Source organism: Garra rufa, chromosome 16 (genome assembly GCF_049309525.1).
Source record: "Garra rufa chromosome 16, GarRuf1.0, whole genome shotgun sequence".
In the NCBI taxonomy this organism is placed as follows: domain Eukaryota; kingdom Metazoa; phylum Chordata; class Actinopteri; order Cypriniformes; family Cyprinidae; genus Garra; species Garra rufa.
In genome coordinates this window covers 8,168,561-8,180,813 of record NC_133376.1, presented here as the reverse complement: position 1 = coordinate 8,180,813, position 12,253 = coordinate 8,168,561, and positions in this window count along the sequence as shown.

Here is a 12,253-nt window from a genome sequence, read left to right as displayed (position 1 = left end):
TGTTCCAGAACAGTACAAATGCAAATATTTGCGCATGTGCAGCGCATTTTACGAAGATCTGTTTCCTGAACCTGGTAGAGTAGCTTACAATGCTGGCTTTGAACACTATAAAGTGGGACAAATCCAACTTTGCAAGGACAGTCTGGCTCACAGCCTGTAAGTACGTTTTGAGCAGTGTATAGCAGTGCTGCTTGTTTGTTGTTTCTACGATCATAAATGCAGATGTGGTGTTATGTTTACACGGCATGACACAATGTTATGCATAAAAAGACAGTATGAGTTATTATAATCAGTAATTATGTTCTCACTGGATGCAACAAATGCCTTATTTATAATGGGTTTCCTTGTTTTTGTCTCGTCGCTTCGGGAGACTGCATCACAACGCACAGGATACCTGGCTAATCAGAGCACACCTTGCTTTTCAGAGCATTCAGCTTTGTAAAAAGAAAGGCGGGCCAGAGAGGAGCAACAATAATGTACAGTATGTGGAAAATAATGTGTTGTTTGAACCTCAAACACATTGCATTGCACCAAATACACAAAATAATGTTCTTTTTAGCAACACAATATGATCCCTCTAAAGTGTACTTTTCCGATCCTAATTCAGATACTAAGAATGTTTAAGAACAAGAGGATCAATGTCAAACCCTTGCAAGCACATATTTTTTACATTTAGGAGTGGTGTTTTTTTTTTTTTTAAACAGTCTCTAGCGAGGCTTCGCCCCCTGGCTAAAAAAAGTTTTCTGTTAAATGTCTTCTTCTACTTTGTGGACTTTGAGCTTTGTAACCTTGCAGATCTTTTTATGCTCAAACAGCAACATTACACACTAAATAAAGTTGAAAAAGTAAAAAAAAAAACATAATATGACCCTTTTAAAATGGATATATCAATGAACACAAAGTGTTTTGTTCCTCTTATGTTAGTAGATTGTACATCAAACCCATTTTTTTTTACTGTAATTATAAAATGTGTGAATGTTGCTGGTCTGCACTGCTAAAATGTTAGGGTGGGCATTGTTGTGCAACTGCTAAGGTGTTTTGAGAGCTAGTTGGTTAGGTTAGGGTGTTTTTGGGTGATTTACTTTACTCAGTGATAGTTCACCAATACTATGCGAACATATATAATGCATAATTAATCAAGGGCATCCCAGCATGTTTGGCTGTTGAAGACTGTAACCCAGGCAACAGTAATCTGTTCAAGTGTTCAATAAGAGTGGGCTGTTATTTCACAAAGAGCTAAAAGTGAGAGGGAGGCACAGAAGAAAGTTTCTTCAAGCTTATTTACAATTCATAGCAATATGGCCAATTTATTTCACTCTGACTTTGACAGCTCGTTTTATTGTTCCCAATAATACCAAATAAAAACATGGCTTTGTGACAAGGTGCAGATGGCAAGTGCGGATAAATCAGAAGTGTGAGGATATGCAAGGTTTAATTTTGATATGAAAGTAGTATATGTTCTAGACATGTACTGTACTGTAAGTAGAGTGGAATTTCACAGCAGGCATGTTTTATTAACCCAATAGGGATTTTGCTCTGTCATGCTAAAGTAAACCAAAGTTTCTTCTAGAGAAAGAGAAGGAGAGAGAAAGAGAGAGATAATACTGATTAGTCTGCTTGTGTAAAAGACAAAAAAAAAATCACTTCATTCTGTCACTTTTATTCAGTCAAGTGGCATTTATGAGTCTGATTCATCCAGGGAGTTGGTGTCTTCCTTCAGTTTTGATCACTCCTCATAATTTCACTCAGTGTTCAGCTGTTTTGTTTGACAGCAAGCTGTTCGAAATGAAAGCAAGCAGCAGTTCGGAGGCAGCGTGGGATCGGGTTGGCGGTGAGGTCAGACGACAAGTTCATCAGACAGACCCGTCTGGGTCAAAAGTGGTATCTCTGTGCTCATCATATCATATATTTTTAAACACATGTGAATGTCTTTCTAAGTTTAATTAGGCCAGAAAGTCAGTGAGTTGCAGAAACTCCAGACAGCAGACTGGAATAATTATTACAGCAAACCTTCAAAGTTGCAGAGTTTTCTTCCAAACTCGTGTGTCCACTGACAGAGAAGCAAATCATTTCCATGGGAGTCCTCATTAGCATCATGTTCACATCATTTCTCCTCAAGCTCAATTTAAAGGACAGGTTCCCAGAATTAGGCTTATTTTTTATTTATATTTTTTAATTGGCCAACAGACTGGAAAACCTTGGAAGGCTGTAAAAAATAGATAAATGGCAATAATGATGTTAATAGCTTGAGGCTTTGAAAATGCAGTGTTATCCTGACTTGTTTCTTCCACTATGGCAGCTTGTCATGGCTAGACAGTGGCAGATCGATGTTGTCAGTCTCATTTGATAACAGACACATGATTCTAATTGGAACAGTCAAGCTCTTCAGGTCCAAAATAACATCAATAATTTAATTCTAAATTAAATTCAAGACAGTCAAAACAGGACTGTGTAATGAGAAAGGTGGCATGAACACATACTCTGTGTACTACAATAAAAATGTTAATTGAAGATAAAAATAAAAGTATATAGTTGTTTTTAATATCAACATTTCAATAACGCCTCGTATGTGAGAAGTAGGGCCTGCCTTTTTTATATTAAAAAAATAATAATAATCACACTACTTTACTTAACATTTAATGTACTAAATTAAAAGAAACAAACAACTGAAAACAAAGACATCAAAACACAAGGTTGTTCCCAGATACTCTGCATATTTTAGAAAGTTTAAAATATACTTCTTTATTTGACGTTTTTATCATTAGCTGTCACTCTCAGATGCACTGTTGCACAGGTTAAATCAAAGTTAGCTGAATCAGCTGAAAGGTGAAAGATTTACTCACAGTTTACATGAGAAACATCAGTCTCTCAGTGTGCTGGTAACATTATGTTCTCTTTGTCTGTTCTCTGTTACAGCTTTCTTCCATCTACCTCCACATGTCAAAACCATACAATATTTTTGATTGGATCTCAGTGGCTAGAACACGGTTGTAACCTCTGCTGGCTAGTTTACAAATGAGTAACTGAGCAGGTCATATTCTGTTGTCTAAAAAAGCTATGCTGTTAAAGGGATAGTTCACCCAAAAATGAAAATTGCCCTATAATTTATTCACACTCAAGCCATCCTAGGTGTATATGACTTCAGATGAATACAATCAGTTAATATTAAAAAAATGTCCTGGCTCTTCCAAGCTTTATAATGGCAGTGAATGGCTGTTGATTTTTTAAAAGATTAGTTCACTTCCAGAACAAAAATTTACAGATAATTTACTTACCCCCTTGTCATCCATTTTTTCTTTAGTCATAAAGAAATTATGTTTTTTGAGGAAAACATTTCAGGCATTTTCTCAATATAGTGGACTTCTATGATGCCCGTGAGTTTGAACTTCCAAAATGCAGTTTAAATGCAGCTTTGAAGGGCTCTAAATGATCCCAGCCAAATATAAAATGTATACAATTTTTCACCACGAATGCTTGTCTTGTCTAGCTCTGCGTGTACTCTGTATATTCCGGTTCAAGACAGTTAGGGTATGTTGAAAAACTCCCATCTCATTTTCTCCTCTAACTTCAAAATCATCACTTTTTTACCATTTTTTTGTAAAGGACGCTTGACCTTCTTTGCATGTTAACTTTGTAAATGAAGATAAAATTAAATGGGAGTTCTTTGACATACCCTAACTGTATTAAACCAGAGTCGCATTGCAGAGCTTGACAAGACAAACATTTGTGGTTAAAAAGTGTATACATTGTAAATCTTTTTAGAAAATAACTGATCATTTCGCTAGATAAGACCCTTCTTTTAGAGCCCTTTGGAGTTGCATTTAAACTGCATTTTGGAAGTTCAAACTCACAGGCACCATAAAAGTCCACTATATGGAGAAAATTCCTTAAATGTTTTCCTCAAAATATAAGTTCTTTATGACTAAAGAAAGACAGACATGAACATCTTGGATGACAATGAGAGGAGTAAATTATCTGTAAATTATTGCTTTGGAAGTGAACTAACCCTTTAAGTCCAATAAAGTGCATCAATCCATAATAAAAAGTAATTCACATGGCTCCAGGGGGTAAATAAAGGTTTTCTTGAAAATGGATGAATGTGTCTACCACAGTTAGCGGAAGCTAGAGATTACGGTTTATAAAGTTTTAAATATTGATATTTTTCTTACACAAATGTATCGATTCACTTCGAAGGCCTTAATTAACCCCCATATATCCCCTTATGGGTATGATAAAAAAAGTGTTATTTATGGATACAGTATATGTTTCACACATGTTTTTGCTGTTTGGGCAATAAGACTGATATTTACCCTTAACAATTACTTGTTAATCATCTACACATGTAATATTGACATTTATGTCATGATCTTAATTTACCTTTATCCATAAAACTAGTGATTAAAAGTAAAGTAAACTAGATATTTTACTTTTTTTCACATTTATAGGAATGCAGCACCATACCTACAGTATACAGATTCTAGCAGTCAACCAGTTCTGCTTATTAGTTGAAACCTCTTGCTGGGACACAATTTGGATCTCCATGTAGAAAAAAGCATTTAGTTTCGGGATCAGTTCTCACTATTAACTAGTTGCTTATTTAGCATGCATATTATAGCTTATTGGCTGTTTATTAGTACTTACATATTACCTATTATCATATTTTAGATCCCTTGATCCAACAAAATGCATACATTTATTACTATTAATAAGCAGCAAATTAGGGTTTATTGAGGCAAAATTCATAGTTAATGGTTAGATAATAGTGAAACGTAGAAACACATTAATTCATAAATGTATAATAATAATACTAATAATTCAATATATTTCTCACTAAATGATAGATTTACTCTACACTCATTAAGATTTATCATGAGTTGATAATGACAATGTAGATTTTTTTTCTACTTACTTTTAAACAGCAAAATGATTACTTATGTTCTATTTTCTACAAAAAAACTATGCATGTACTCTTGTTTTGGTTTTTCTACCCAATTGCCACCAGATAATAATTTTCTAGATCTGCCGCTGTAATGAATTCACAAGTGTGACACTGTGTATGCACACAGCTTCAGATTTCATATTGAGAGCTATTTGCAGCAAAATGCCACGCAATTATAAAATCAATGGGGTGCAACAGGTCCGCTAATCAGTCACCTGAGAATTGTGTCATAAGCTAATTCACACTGGCTATGAATCTGGACAGAAATCTTAGACATGTAAATCACTCAAGCTTCAACAGGCAGCTATAATAACCTGTGCTGTTCAAGGCTTCCTTTTTAAAAAAAAACTAATGGATTTTTTTTTCTCAAATATGAACAGTTTGACTTTCAATCGGAGTATAATTTGCTTGTTTTCTTTTTTTTTCTTTTCTTTTTTGTAGCCTCAAAATACAAATAAAAAAACAACTAAAAAACTAATTTGAGTTAATTTTCCATCTATTCAGACACCAAAAAGATGTTAGTGGATGTCTTCACCCATTACAGTGTATACCTTTATAAGTCAGTGAGTGCACTGAAACAGTGTTAACCAAGAAATTTCAAATTAAGTTTTTTTTATGATTATTATTTAAATAAAGCAGACTTGAGAATAAAGTGAAATTGATTAACTGGTTTTAGTGAACACTATACTGTAAGATGGGGAAAGATGTAATCTTCTGGCTCTTCCAGGCTTTATAATGGCAGCGAATGGTTGTTGAGATTCTGAAGTTTGATAGAGTCCATCCATCCATCATAGAAAGTACTCCACACAGCTCTAGGGGGTTAAAGGGTTACTCTCCAGGCATCCTAGGTGTATATGGCTTCAAAATTATCCTAGTACTTCCAAGCTCTTTTATGGCAATGAGTGGGTGTTTCTTGTCAACAGTCCAAAACAAGTCCAATAAATTGCATCCATCCATAATAAAAAGTGTCTTACACAGCTTAAAATGTAGTTATCACTTTAATCTAGCTTCCTCTATCAGTTGTACATGGAAGCCGCCCTGGGCGGGTAACGTAGGACGTTGGCATTGCACAGAGAAAAGTGCTTATTAAGTTTTTAATATGGATATTTTTCTTACAAAAACACATCAGTTCACTACAGGAGACCTTTAATCACCCCCCGGAATCTAATGGACTTGTTTCGGACTGATGAAGTGAAACACCTGCCCACTGACAAGATCATTTTGAATATAACTCTAAATGGATTTGTCTTATACACCTAGGATGCCTGGGTGGTAAGTAATTAATGGGCTAATTTTCATTTTTTGGTGAACTAACCCTTTAACAAAGGCCTTCATAAACGAATCGTTGTGTTTGTGTAAGAAAAAAAATATCCATATTTTATTATTTATAAAGATATGATGAACGCAAAAGTACAGAGGAGAGAGCAAAACAAAACACCGGTTACGAATTAGAAGTACAAAATGAGGAAGAAAAATCTCGACTGGTTTTCCTTTGCTATAAACAAAACTTGGTTCTCATGAGACTATATACTTATCATGAATATGGCCTGTGTTCCTCAGTCCACTCGCCACCAGAGGTCGCCTTGCCATGCTATTGACAATCGCATTACACTGACTGTTGCACTACACCCTGGACTACACTTCTCATGTTCCATTGCACAGACTGCACTTTCACCTATAACCAAACAACAACCGTATAAATACGAGGTCATTACAATCATTCTGGGCAGAGTGTTGTATTGTGTTTAGCACCCTCTATGTGTTAGCAACTGTACAGAGCCTTTTCTAGTTTCCTGAGTCAAAGTTAAAGTCTTGTTGTAGTCTAGTCATTCATGTCTTGATTTCCTCGCCTGGTTGATATTGTCTTGTCTGTTTCGCTGCCTGCCTTGGATCTGTCTGGATTTATCCTTTGTCTTTCCATTTCGGAACCTGTTCGCCCCTCGATTTATCTATGGACTGTCTGTTTGGATGACCCGTTTGCCTCATTCCTTTGGATTACGGTCGCTGTCGATCGACCCTCGCCTGTCCCTGGATTACTCTTATGTCTTGTACTGTACTGTACTGTACCTGTTTGCTGATGTTTGACCCTGCCTGTGCTTGACCATGTTTATGTTTATAAATAAAGCTTCGCATTTGGATCCGCTTGCTTCACATCCTAGTCGCTCCATAACAATACTCACCAGAGCTTACACTATGCCTACGTCCTATGTAGAGTTGGGTGTCTTTTGAATTTTATCGATTCCAATTCTGGTTCCGATTCTGCTTATCATTATAAAACTAGACCAGGGGTGCTCAATCCTGTTTCTGGAGATCTAACTTCCTGCAAAGTTTAGTTCCAACCCTGATCAAACACACCTATCTGTAATTATCAAGTGCTCCTTCAGAGCCTAATTAGTTGGTTCAGTTGTGTTTGATCAGGGTTGGAGCTGAACTCTGCAGGAAAGTAGATCTCCAGGAACAGGGTTGGGCACCCCTGAACTAGACTAACATATATTGCAAACATTAAATTGTTAAACACAAGTAATACAATAGGAACAAACAAATCAATCAATAGCATAAAAAAAAAAACTGAACAAATGTCAGGAACTTTTTTAGCATAGTTTTCTTTTCATAAATAAATATTGATTAATCCTCATTAAATTTACGAAAGACATTCAGTCAGTTAATGATTTTATTTTGTTCTTTGATTAACATTAATGACAGGCGGCACGTTTATTAGACGAGTGTCTCTTTGACACCGAACTCCGATCAAAAAATACTGTTGCGCGTGTTTTCCTTTTTATATGTTTGCGTTCATTAAAGACAAAAAAAAAACAAAAAACGCTGTGTTCAATCAATTAACCTCAAAAGTGTTTTGACTGACTAAATGTCCCCAGTGTTCACATTCAGATGAAATGACACAATTAAAATTAGCCATTTGTCACATTTTGTGCCATTTATGGTCAAGAGAGGAAAAAAAATGGTGGTAGGTCATTTTACTCTTATCTTACCCTATATAGAGATAAGAGGCATATGCTTAGGTGTCATAGCTTTAAAATACTTAATTCCATTTTAAAGCTATAACAAATGATCACAACTGACAGACTGAAATCTTTTATGTGTAAATTCTAGTCATCTGAACCATTGAACAGCTATTATTCACTGTGGTACATCAGAGATCGTATTAGCCTATAAAGGTCTCATCCTGTACCAGCCTAACCCATTCATTGCAGCCATAGGCTTCCCGCTTGTTTATGATTAATGTTATAATAAAATCCAACAAAACTCTGAAGTGTGCTTTTAATGGCACATCTAATTAATGAAGATAGAGGAAGACATTTACCCATTTGCATTTAATCACATAAGACCTGACACCTTCAAATGCTGATGAATGTAATGGGATCCTCTTTTTGCACTGTGTTTATAAGGAACTAATTGAAGGAAGTTTGAGCCGCACTCAGGCCCTGTGAGAATAGCACAAACATCCTCTGGCTGAAGACACTAATGGGACGCAGTTCTAACTACTGGGTCAAAAGGTTTAGATTGTGTTTTTTCTTCTAGTTTTGAGAGATGCTAAATTTACTTGCAGTTTACAGGAAAATCGTCTCGGGTTACGTATGTAACCCTGGTTCCCTGAGGGAACGAGACACTGCGTCCTGAAACGCTATGGGGAACGCCATTGGCGGGCCGCACTCTGAGTCATAGTCCAACGTCCAATGAGAAACGGGAGCGGTGACTTCATCGACCAGGAAGTATAAAAGCACGTGCGTTTGGAGCCGGCATCAGCTTCAAAGGGATGCGGGAATTATGGTCCGAGACGCAGTGTCTCGTTCCCTCAGGGAACCAGGGTTACATACGTAACCCGAGACGTTCCCTTCCGGGAACTCTACACTGCGTCCTGAAACGCTATGGGGAACGAGGTATCAACGCCCCCATAATTTCCGCACCCTGCCTAGTGTCTGCTAGAACAAGGGGGGAAAAGACAGCGTTACCATACAATACAAACCTCAGCCTGGGGAACCTGCCAGGACATGGGTGGTAATACATCTCTGACTGTGGAGCCCACCAGATCAGAGGGAAAAGAGACCTCGGCCCTCGAGCCCACGAGGTCATGTCATCGTTCGTCTGGTCTCGCAAGACCGAGAAGGGACAGTGTCTAGAAATACTTACCTGATGAGACACTGTGGTAACTCCGCCTGGTGATCTTGCCAGGACGCGAGTGGTAATCCACCTCTGTCTGTGATCCATCACCAGACAAGAGGGATAATGAGCCTCGGCCCTCAGGCACTCGAGGAGAGATGGCGGTCCTTTGTCTGCATTACAGCCAGTACAAGAGGGACGCAAGAAGTGCCTGGTGACCTTGCCAGGGCACTGAGATTCATCTCTGTCTGTGATCAGCCACCAGACAAGAGGGATAGAATAGGCCTCGGCCCTCAGGCACACGAGGCTAGGGTTCTCAACCGCTGCCTGTCACAAGACCAGTGCAGGGGGAGAAAGGCTCCTCGGCCCTTGGGCACACGAGGAGAGATGGTGGTCCTTTGTCTGCGTTACAGCCAGTACAAGAGGGACACGAGAAGTGCCTGGTGATCTTGCCAGGGCACTGGAATTCATCTCTGTCTGTGATCCACCACCAGACAAGAGGGATAAATAGACCTCGGCCCTTGGGCACACGAGGATAGTGTTCTCGACCGCTGCCTGTCCTGAGACCAGTGCAGGGGGAGAAATGCTCCTCGGCCCTCAGGCACTCGAGGAGAAATGGCGGTCCTTTGTCTGCGTTACAGCCAGTACAAGAGGGACGCAAGAAGTGCCTGGTGATCTTGCCAGGGCACTGGAATTCATCTCTGTCTGTGATCAACCACCAGACAAGAGGGATAGAATAGGCCTCGGCCTTCAGGCACACGAGGCTAGTGTTCTCAACCGCTGCCTGTCATGAGACCAGCGCAGGGGGAGAAATGCTCCTCGGCCCTCAGGCACGCGAGGAGAGAAAGCGGTCCTTTGTCTGCATTACAGCCAGTACAAGAGGGACGCAAGAAGTGCCTGGTGATCTTGCCAGGGCACTGGAATTCATCTCTGTCTGTGATCCACCACCAGACAAGAGGGATACCTGAGCCTCGGCCCTCTGGCATACGAGGATAGTGTTCTCGACCGCTGCCTGTCATGAGACCAGCGCAGGGGGAGAAATGCTCCTCGGCCCTTAGGCACGCGAGGAGAGATAGTGGTCCTTTGTCTGCATTACAGCCAGTACAAGAGGGACGCAAGAAGTGCCTGGTGATCTTGCCAGGGCACTGGAATTCATCTATGTCTGTGATCAGCCACCAGACAGGAGGGATAAATAGACCTCGGCCCTCAGACACACGAGGATAGGGTTCTCAACCGCTGCCTGTCATAAGACCAGCGCAGGGGGAGAAATGCTCCTCGGCCCTTAGGCACGCGAGGAGAGATAGTGGTCCTTTGTCTGCATTACAGCCAGTACAAGAGGGACGCAAGAAGTGCCTGGTGATCTTGCCAGGGCACTGGAATTCATCTCTGTCTGTGATCAGCCACCAGACAAGAGGGATAAATAGACCTCGGCCCTCAGGCACACGAGGATAGGGTTCTCAACCGCTGCCTGTCATATGACCAGTGCAGGGGGAGAAGTGCTCCTCGGCCCTCAGGCACGCGAGGAGAAGTGGTAGTCCATTGTCTGCGTTACAGCCAGTACAAGAGGGACATAGGGAGTGCCTGGTGATGTTGCCAGGGCACTGGAATTCATCTCTGTCTGTGATCAACCATCAGACACGAGGAATACAGGCCTCGGCCCTCGGGCACACGAGGCAGGATAACACACCACTTGCCTGGGAGGTGCCAGGCCAAGATGGTGGGGATACATCTCCTGTCTGGGGACCTGCCAGACCAGGAGGAACAATTATTGAGGAGAATCATACGCCTTTGTCTGGGGAGATTGCCAGAGCGAAAGGGGTAGAATCTCTTTTCCTTGTTAGAAGGAAAGCGCCTTTTTGACCTCTTGAGCCTAGCTTTTTTGCTAGGGCTGAAAGATGACTGAGCCCGGAGTGGCTCTGAGGTCTAGTTCGTAGAATCTGACGAACGTAAGAGGTGAGGACCAACCCGCCGCACTGCAGATGTCCTGGATCGGGACACCTGCCATCAGAGCTTTGGAGGCTGCGACGCCTCGAGTTGAGTGAGCCTTGACTCCCATCGGGGATGGGAGACCAGAGGACTCGTATGCAGTAGAGATGGCATCAACGATCCAGTTACTGATAGAAGGCTTGGAAGCCGGGCATCCCCTCTTAGGGGGGCCGAAACAGACAAACAGTTGCTCTGATTTACACCACAGGGCAGTTCTGTGGACGTAAGTGTCTAGTGCTCTTACTGGACACATTAAATTATACTTCCTCTGGTCGTGCTCCACGAATGGAGGAGGATAGAACGCTTGAAGCGTTATTGGCTGTGGTGTTGTTGATGGGACCTTGGGTACGTACCCAGCTCTTGGGTAGAGAAACGCTTTGGCCAGCCCTGGGGCAAAGTCAAGGTATGAAGGGGCCACTGAAAAGGGCCTGCAGGTCCCCGACTCTCTAAAGAGAGGTTAGCGCCAGCAGCAGTGCTGTTTTTAAGGTAAGCCTCCGATCGGAGGCCTCCTCCAGAGGCTCGAAGGGAGGCTTACACAGCGCCTCCAACACCACAACTAAGTCCCATGTAGGGACTCTCGGTCTTGCACGAGGCCTCAGCCTGAGTGCACCGCGGAGGAAACGTGAGACCAGGGGGTTCTTGCCCACTGAAAGGCCGCCATGAAGGGCGTGGTAAGCCGATATAGCCGCCACGTACACCTTCAGGGTGGAGTGAGCTAACCCAGCGGACAAACGAGTTTGTAGGAACCCCAGCACTGTACCAAGCGGGCAGTGGACTGGGTCTAAACGGCGTTCATGACACCAGGAAGCAAACAGGTTCCACTTTAGGCCATAAAGTTTCCTCGTAGAGGGAGCTCTGGATTGAAGGATGGTCTCAACAACCTCGGTTGGGAGACCAGCTTCTATGAGTTGTGCCCCTCAGGGGCCACACCCATAACTTCCACTTCTCTGGGTGGGGGTGGCAGATTCGCCCCCAGCTTGAGAAAGAAGGTCCCTCCTGACAGGAATCTCCCGTGGAGAGCCGTCGAGGAGGGCGATTATGTCCGAGAACCATACTTGGGCCGGCCAGTACGGGGCTACTAGCAGCAGCCGTACTCCGTACCGGCGCACTCTTTCCAGAACTCCCGGGAGCAGAGCGATCGGGGGAAAAGTGTACAGACGAAGCCTCGGCCAGGTCTGTACCCTCGACAGGACGTCTGCTCCCACATTG